Source organism: Panthera uncia, chromosome X (genome assembly GCF_023721935.1).
Source record: "Panthera uncia isolate 11264 chromosome X, Puncia_PCG_1.0, whole genome shotgun sequence".
Classification (NCBI taxonomy): Eukaryota; Metazoa; Chordata; class Mammalia; order Carnivora; family Felidae; genus Panthera; species Panthera uncia.
Genome location: NC_064817.1, coordinates 105,356,536 through 105,365,186, shown reverse-complemented (window position 1 = coordinate 105,365,186; position 8,651 = coordinate 105,356,536). Strand labels below are relative to the sequence as shown.

The following is an 8,651-nucleotide window of genomic DNA, read 5'->3' as shown; positions in this document are numbered from 1 at the left end:
CTTTTTTTTTTTTTTTTCCTTCCCCTCCCCCATGGGTTTCTGTTAAGTTTCTCAGGATCCTCATAAGAGTGAAACCATATGGTATCTGTCTTTCTCGAAACAGAAAAGTTTTTAATTTTGATAAAGTCCAGTTTATCTGGTTCGTAGGCTTGTGCTTCAGGTTTTGTAACTCAGAAACCATTGTTAATCCAAGGTCATAAAGATTTACACCTATGTTTTCTTCTAAGAATTTTATCATTTTAGCTCTTACTTTCAGGTTATTGATCTATATTGATTTAATTGTTGTATATGATGTGAAATAAGAGTACAAATTTATTACTTTGAATGTGGGTATGCAGTTATTCCAGTATCATTTGTTGAAGAGACTACTCTTTCATCCTTGAATGGTCTTGGCTCTTTTACCAAAAATCAATTGACCATGGTTATACGGATTTATTTATGTACTCTCCATTCCATTCCATTACTCTATATGTCTATATTTATGTCAGTACCACATAGTCTAGGTTACTGTAGATTTTCATTAAGTTTTGAAATCAGGAAGTGTCAGTCCTCTAACTTTGCTGTTCTTTTTGAAGAATATATTGACTGTTTTGGGTACCTTGCATTTGCATAGATATTTTGGAATCAGCTTGTCAGTTTGTGAGGGAAAAAATAGCTTGGGAATTTGATAATCACTGGGAATTTGATAGTGATTGCATTGAATCTGTAGATCAATTTGGGGATTAAAAATATTAAGTTTTCCAATCCATGAACATGGAATGTGTTTCCATTTATTTAGACCATCTTTAATTTCCTTCAAAAATATATTACAGGGGCACCTGGCTGGCTCAGTCAGTAGAGCATATGACTTTTGACCTTAAGGTCATGAGTTTGAGCCCCATGTTGGGTATAGAGATTACTTCAAAAATGTACTACAGCTTTCACTATACAAGTATCTCACTTTTTGTTAAATTTGTTCCTAGGTATTTTATTCTTTTTTTAAATTTCTTAATGTTTATTTTTGAGAGAGAGAGACAGACAGACAGACAGAGTGAGGATGGGGCAGAGAGAGAGAGAGAGAGATAGAGAGAGAGAGACACAGAATCCGAAGCAGGTTCCAGGCTCTGAGCTGTCAGCACAGAGTCCAATGCGGGGCTTGAACTCATGAACCAAAAGATCATGACCCGAGCCGAAGTCAGACACTTAACCGACTGAGCCACCCAGGCACCCCAGTATTTTACTCTTTTTAAATGCTACTTTCAATGGAATTTTCGTCTTTCATTTTTAGATTATTTTTTGCTAGCTTATAGAAATGCAGTTGATTTTTGTATCCTACAGATTTTTAAATTCATTTCTTGTAATAATTTTTTTCTTTTTCCTTTTTATTTTTAGAAGAACTCCTTATATTTTTTCTTTTTAAACATGCTTATTTATTTTTGAGAGACAAAGAGAGAGTGAGGGAGGGGCGGGGGGGGGGGCAGAAGCTCTGAAGCAGGCTCAGTGCTGACAGCAGAAAGCCTATTGCAGGGCTTGAACTCACAAACCGTGAGATCATGACCTAAGCCGAAGCTGGACGCTTAAGCAACTGAGCCACCCAGGCGCCCCTAGTCAGGTCATTTTAAAATCTGTTTTGCCCATATTTGCTTTTTATTGCAATGTTTAATCCACTTACAAATACCTTAATTATTTGTAAGTTAGGATATATATTTTTCATTTTGTATTTACTTTCTATATGCCTTTCCGCCTTTTTGTTCTTCTATTCCTCTATTGTGTTTTCTTTTGTATGAAATAGACATCTTCTAGTATACATCATTTAAATCCCTTTCACTTCTTTTACCACATATTTTTTTAGTTACTTTCTTAGTGGTTGCCCTGGAGATTACAATTAACCTCTTAGCTTATAACAATATAGTTCTGATTAATACCAACTAAATTTCAGTAACATACAATGGGGAGTGATTGCTTAATAGGTACCGAGTTTTTGTATGTGATGATAAAAAAAAAGTTTGGAACTCAATAGTGGTGATGGTTGCACAACATTATGAATGTACTTAATGCCACTGAATTGTATGCTTTTAAATGGCTAAAGTGTTAAATTTAAGTTATGCTTCCTCCACTACAACAAAAAAGAACAAAAAACGGAGGAGAAATTAAGACATTCCCAGATAAACAAAAACAAAGAATTTGTTGCTAGCAAACCTGCTCTACAAGAAATACAAAGGCAGTTCTTTATGCTAAAATTAAAAGATATCAGGCAATAACTTGAATTCACATGAGAAATAAAAGCATCAGTAAAGAGATCAAAGACAGTATACATGTACTTTTTTTGTTTGTAGCTTTATTTTTTTTCCTATCTGATTTAGAAGCATAAACCAATAATTAAGAATATGTGCTAATGACTACAATGTAGATGAATTTCAAAAACAGTAAGCTAAGTCAAAGGAGCCAGACATAAAAGGTCACGTGTTGTGTGATCTCATTTATACAAAATGTCTAGAACAGGCAAATCCATGCAGACAGAAAGCAGATTGATGGTTGCCAGGGGCTGGAGGGAGGGGAAATGGGGAGCCACTGCTTAACAGGTACTGGCTTTCCTTGGGGCTGATGAAGATGTTTTGGAACTACACAGAAATGGGGGTTGTGCAACATTGTGAGTGTACTAAATGCCACTGAACTGTTCACTTTAAAATGTCAATTTTATGTTATGTGAATCCCACTTCAATAACAACAAAAAAGCAGCTCCCCTACTGATACGGATTCTGGCAATTTAGGAACCACACTTTGGCCAACCACTTTTCATCACGTAATTTGGGCCTCCAAGGGATGAGGATTTCACTTTTTCTAGGTTTTCTTCACTTGGAGGCCTCTGAAGACTCAGGTAGAAAGAACCAAAATTGCAAAGCATACCATCCCCTTCATACCCCCTAACCACAGGCGTGCACTTGCCTGGTTTCCTTGTCTCACTCGCTCCACCTTGCCAGTGTCCTGTCTTGGTAGTATTTTCCTGTTCAGCCTGAAATATGGTTACCATGTAGGTTGATTTCCTAGTTCTGACTAATCCCAGTAGCTGTTGCCTATTACTTTCTTCATCAAGTTTACTTTCAACTTGTAGTTTTCATTTAAACTGCTCTGTCCAATCAGGAGACAGCTATGGGTTGCTTTATTGTTTACCTTGAACTCTCCAGAATTTCTACAACCACAACACAAGTGCAGACTTCCAAGTACAAGCCTTGGGGCCGGCCCAGTGCTGACTGATTCCAGAGCCCCCAAAATTCCCCTGCACCCTGGCTCCGCTGTTTTCCCATATTCCCCACCCCACAAGAGCAGAAGAGAGCCTATTGCCTGTGGGAGTAGGATCAGGAAGGCTTCATGCAGGAGGCTGCATCTGAGCTGGCCCTGAGGGGTGGGCATTGGGGGGAAAGGACGTTCCAGGAAGAGGCAACCGCACGAAAGGTGTGATTAGTCTCGTACAAGTGGCTTCAACTATGGACATTGGCGCTAGAGGGCTAGGAATTCAAAGTCTAGTCTGGCTATTTCCTAGTTCTTTTCACGATCCCATTCCTCAGGCCTCTCTCGCTCCTACACGCATCCTCCCTGTTCTGTGAATGCTCTCCTAACCGCCCATGCACAGTTACGGAGTTGCCTATTCTGTGTATCTGCTGTTCAATGACTCGACAACTCCCCACTTAATACCCCTGATGCGTATGTGCATTTGTGAGCTGGGCAGCTGTTTGGGCTCACTTTTTACTCCACATAGATCCCTGGTATCACCCCTATGTCTCTTTCCCAATTTTAGTAAACGTGATATCCAAGTGAGCACTCCCAAATATACTTGCTGTAGGGGTTGAATTCCCTGCCACGGCCAATCAAGTATCTGGTTCGAGTTCGATCCCAAGACCAAAGATGGTGGAGAGAACTTTCCAGAAGGAAGCAGTGACACGAAAATCTGAAAAAAAAAAAATGGTTGAGGCATTGTTTGAATTCACACTGGGACCAATCAGAGAGTCTGGTTTGAATTTGAAGTGGCTACTTCATTCCGTACTTGGAATTCTCGCAACCCCGACTCAAACACAAACAATGCCAAGCGAGAATCCTTCCCACCAATAAGGAGCTGACATCTGGAACATAGAGGTTTTCCACAGATCGAGAAGACTGAGTGGATAGCATCCCAATCAATCATTCCCACACTAACCAATCAGGACCTTTGGGGGCGGAGCCATAGGCTGGCTATAAAAGGGGCCCAACGGGTTGCTACGGTGCCCATTTTGCCTCGGGTCGTGTGGTGCGGCTGGTGTTGGTCCTTCTCCTCAGGGGCGAGGGAACGTGGCGGCTGGTCCCACACAGAATCGGAAGAACGTAAGATTGATTTAATTCTGAATTGTCGCGCTAGTGGCCTATTTGTAGTACACCTTTTATAGGTGGGGGTATGAAATGTGGTACTATGTCTTGCTAATTAAGAATTTATTTTAATAGTCTAGCGGGCTTTAGGCCTGTGACAGGGTGGGTCCCGTAGGTGATTTTGGGCACAGTATTGTGCCCTGTGATGTTTGTCTTGGTCCCCTCTTCTATGTGGCGTCAAGGTTCCCTATGGTGTTTGAAACTTAAAAATGAGGAGATGGCGCTGCCGCCTGAGCGGGCGCGGGACAGCCTCGTACGTCGCTGCCTGGGAGCTGGTTTTGCCTCCTGTTTTGCATTTTGGGGTGCTTATTGCCTGTGTGAATTTGTTTGATTCGTGGCCCTAGTCCCTTTGTCTCGGTTATTTTCCGCCTGACGAGAAATTTCACACGCTGAGGGATCGTGCGTGGGATTAGGGCAGGTGGGGGGGGGGGGGGGGGGCTTCCTCCAGGGGGATTTTGGGGGGGGGGGGGGGGGGGTCCCCCCCTTAAATATCGTTCGTGCGGTGAAATTTCGGAATCGTTCGTGTCGTACGCTAGCTTAATTTAAAAAGAAACAGAAAGTCCCGCGGTGTCGTCGACTTGAACGTGAGCAAATTGACGACCCGATTCACTCAGGACTTGTTCTTTGACGGCCTTAACGGCCTTAAACGCCAAGAGCCTTCGGGAACCTTAACGCCGGTTTGCATTTTGCTATCGTGATACTGAACCGAGAGCGGGCCTGGCCCTTCTTCCCGCACCTCGCTTTCCAGGTTTGGTCTTGTTTGCGCCGGGTGTTTTCCAGACGCTGTGGGTGCTCGTGAGCCTCTGGTCAGCCCATACTGGGTGTCCTTCCACGTTTAATTTTGGAGAACAGTTGCTCGTTCAGCCTCGTTGCGTTCTGTTAAATTTCGGTATCGGGGGCTCCGCGGGTCTCTTATGGGAAGTGGGGGAATTAAGGGTCAGATCGAGTGCCTTTTACTTGGTAATATACTTGCGGATTTGGTATAGATTTATTCGGTTTGGATCCTGGTTTTGTTCTTACTTCATGAATTCTTAAAAAAAATATATATATATAAATATATGTATAAATATATATAAAATATATATAAAATATATATAAAATAAAAATATATAATATATAAAGTATATATATTAAATATATATAATAAAAATATATATAAACTATATAAATATATATATGCATATATATGTGTGTACATATATATATGTGTATATATATATATATATATTTTTTTTTTGAGGTGCTCCGAATTTACAAGTGCAGAATTTAACCCTCTGGCTCAGTCCTGTAAGTTTCATGACAGTGAATGCAGTGGAGGGTCTTGTCCGGGCGGTCATTTAACACAGTTTGGCACTTGGTTTTACAGAGAAATTGTAGGTCTAGTATCATTTTATTACATTAAAAGCAGCTCTTGGTCCTTTTCGTAAGCTTTGTGTAAAAGAGTTGGTTGGGTGTTATCTTTAATTCGCAAATAAGGTAAAGAGTTTTCTAAGGGAAGGAAGGTATTGTGGTATTTTCGGTGTGAAAATGCACACCACTTTCACAATCTGCGTGGCCGAGAGTGTATTTTAGGACAACGGATGCCCCAGAGTGCCGGTCACTGGCCGCCACGAAATGCTGTTTGCGATTTTGTTTTCTGTAAAAATTGGATGTTTAATAGCACGTTATTGAATTCATTTCTGCTAGTCTTTTGCATGCATTTCCTTTGACAAATGTGAGATATTTCAGTGTATAAATTTGGAAAGGAACGTCGAGACTGCTGTGTTTCTGGAAGTGAACAGCCATTGGAAATCATGTTGCGTAGTTCTGAATCTTACTTTACAGTAGAATTGTGTATTTAACATAATGGGAATGTACAATTTTACCCCTAGCTCCTCTTTCCCGAGTGTTTTTCCACAGAAAAGCCAGATTTCTATGGTCTCCAGTTACGAACAAACAACATTGTTTAGTAGCAAGTTAGCACCGAAACTGGCGGGAATACAAGGCTCCGCCTCCTGCTGGCGCGTGCCGGCCCCGCCTCTAGCCCACGCGTGCCTAACTCTGCAGTAAGCTGGGTTAAACCTTTAAATGGCAAGTGCAGGCTTTTGAAATGGACAGAGATGGCTTATTTATATCCATGCTTCTATTTTGTGAAATGTAATGTGTATTAACTAAATGAAAGGAAAACTCTGGTCTCTCTCAAAGATCTGAGAACCCTAACCGCCAAGAGGGACCTGATTCTTGCCTGAGGTAAAGTGGTGCTGGTTGAATTTGTCTGGTTCATCCTTAATTTTGACTTGAATTGTGCATATTGTTTATTATGTAAATGACTTATTGATACCTTTATTGGTGGAACGTTGTTATTCTCCAAATATTATCTTCCTGGACTATATTGAGAAACCAGAAAGATCGATTGTTGGTAGGATTGAAGGCTGCCTCTGCTTTTGTTGCTATGAGGAACCAAGGTTTGGGGAATGGGGACATTAACTAGCTTCACAAATACTACTGTTTGAAGCAGAGACCTAACCCTTGAACAATTTCCAACTGTGGGATTTAGGTCCAGGTGTGGAGTTTGAAGGCATTTTATTGTATCCACCTTTCTCAGAGAATCCCAGAGGGGGAGGGGACATTTTCTAAAGACCACATCCACAAAAGCCAATATTAGTAACTGTCAGATTTCTTCCATTGTTACTTGCTGTGCTCAGTGTCAGACGGTAACACTGCTGCTTAATGGTTGAAATTATTCATGAAATTACTCTAAATGATACTAGCTTAATTCTGATGTCCATGATTTTCTAAGTTACTGCATTACCAACTACTGACACTAATACACCATGAAGTGCTGTTGTGTAACCTGGTGAACAGCCCTGCCAAGGGTTTTATTACCCAAGGTATTGAATAGAATAAACTGATTCATTTGAGACCCACCCTTAAAGGAATTAAGGGATGCTGTCTATCAGTCTAACATTTCATAATGCCCCCGTGATGTTTGATTAAAGCAGAGTAACTGGATCATTTTGAAGGGACAATCGAAAATCTGAAGCAGTAGTCTTATCTTGTAACCACAGGATGAGTGTAGGTGCTGTTTTACATTGTCTTTAATTCTTTATGATTGGGTATCGTAACCTCTCCAACCATTTTCAGAAGTTCCTCTGGATAAGTGAAAGAGTATAGTTGTCCCAGCCACCCACCTGAGTTTCCAAGTTAAGTAACTCTCTGCCCACAGGCAGATCTCCTTGCAGATTCATCGCCTCCTTCAGGACCTGTGATAGAAAAGTCCAGTATTGATCAGTCTGTGGGCCTGTAATGTGAAGAAAGTGGAAACAGAACCCATAGTCAGAACCAGCCAGATGAATAAGTGCATCTCTGTGTAGCATGAGCTGAGGGGTATTGGGCAGAGAGTGGCCCCCCTCTGCTGTCCTCGTGTCATCATTAAAGATGGTGTTGAAATGTTATCCCCAGGTCTTTAAAAGGTAGGCATGGTGGCAGGGTCACTCCTGGGCACTGCTGCCTAACTCCACGGTAGAGACCACGACCCTTTATTAGGCAGGACCATCTTTTCTCCCACACATATTTGTGTTCTCTACCCTGTGGTTGCTACTGTTAGAGTTTGGCATAATTAGACTGTTGTGATTTTAAAGAAACTTCACTTTGACTTTTTAACACCAGAGTTTTAATCTTTCTTTTTATTCTTTTTTCAGATCCCATAACACACCAGAAGGAAGGAACGAACTAGATTGTAGAAAACAAACTTCGGAAGTCCAAGCCAAGTGGGGTGCTTAGCTTTGTTTCAACAGGTATGAGAACATGGATCTGAATATAATTTTAAAGCCAACCTCTATCTATGAGAAAGAGGGAAAGATGAGACCTATGGACCAAGTCGGGGGCAGGGAATGGTAGTCGGCCAGCCAACCCTCCCTGTGAGGTTTATTTGGTACGGATCCTGAAGGCATAGGCCGGCAATTAAAGTAATAGAGGTCAATTCTCGTCTAAATCTTTACTCTTCGATACACTGTTGGCCATTTTATTGGTTTGCAGACGTTGATGGAACCACATGCCCCACATGGCATGTTTCATACACAGTAAGCCTCTTGTCTCTGAGTCTGAGAGACACTCTGCTCATTGTCACTCTGAGGCAATAGTCTGTCAGCTCAGCTGACTTCTAACATATTATTTCAACACGTTGTGTCACTGTTAAAAATTTTTCAATGAATTCAGGTACTGGAAGCTGTGGACGGATGAGGTTTGAGATTTGCATGCTAAGGCTCCCTGACCCCTGTCTTTCCTGTCACATT

The 8,651-nt window shown here is 41.3% G+C and overlaps 1 protein-coding gene across 1 annotated transcript in view; it reads left to right on the top strand.

Annotated features, from left to right (window-relative positions):
• The first annotated feature begins 4,248 nt into the window (after nucleotides 1–4,248).
• Nucleotides 4,249–8,651, top strand: part of USP26 (ubiquitin specific peptidase 26) — a 51,755-nt gene continuing 47,352 nt past the window's right edge. The window contains exons 1-2 of the mRNA XM_049644305.1: nucleotides 4,249–4,335; nucleotides 8,058–8,153. The gene's annotated coding sequence lies outside the window, so the exon portion shown is untranslated. The remainder of the gene's footprint in view (nucleotides 4,336–8,057; nucleotides 8,154–8,651) is intronic.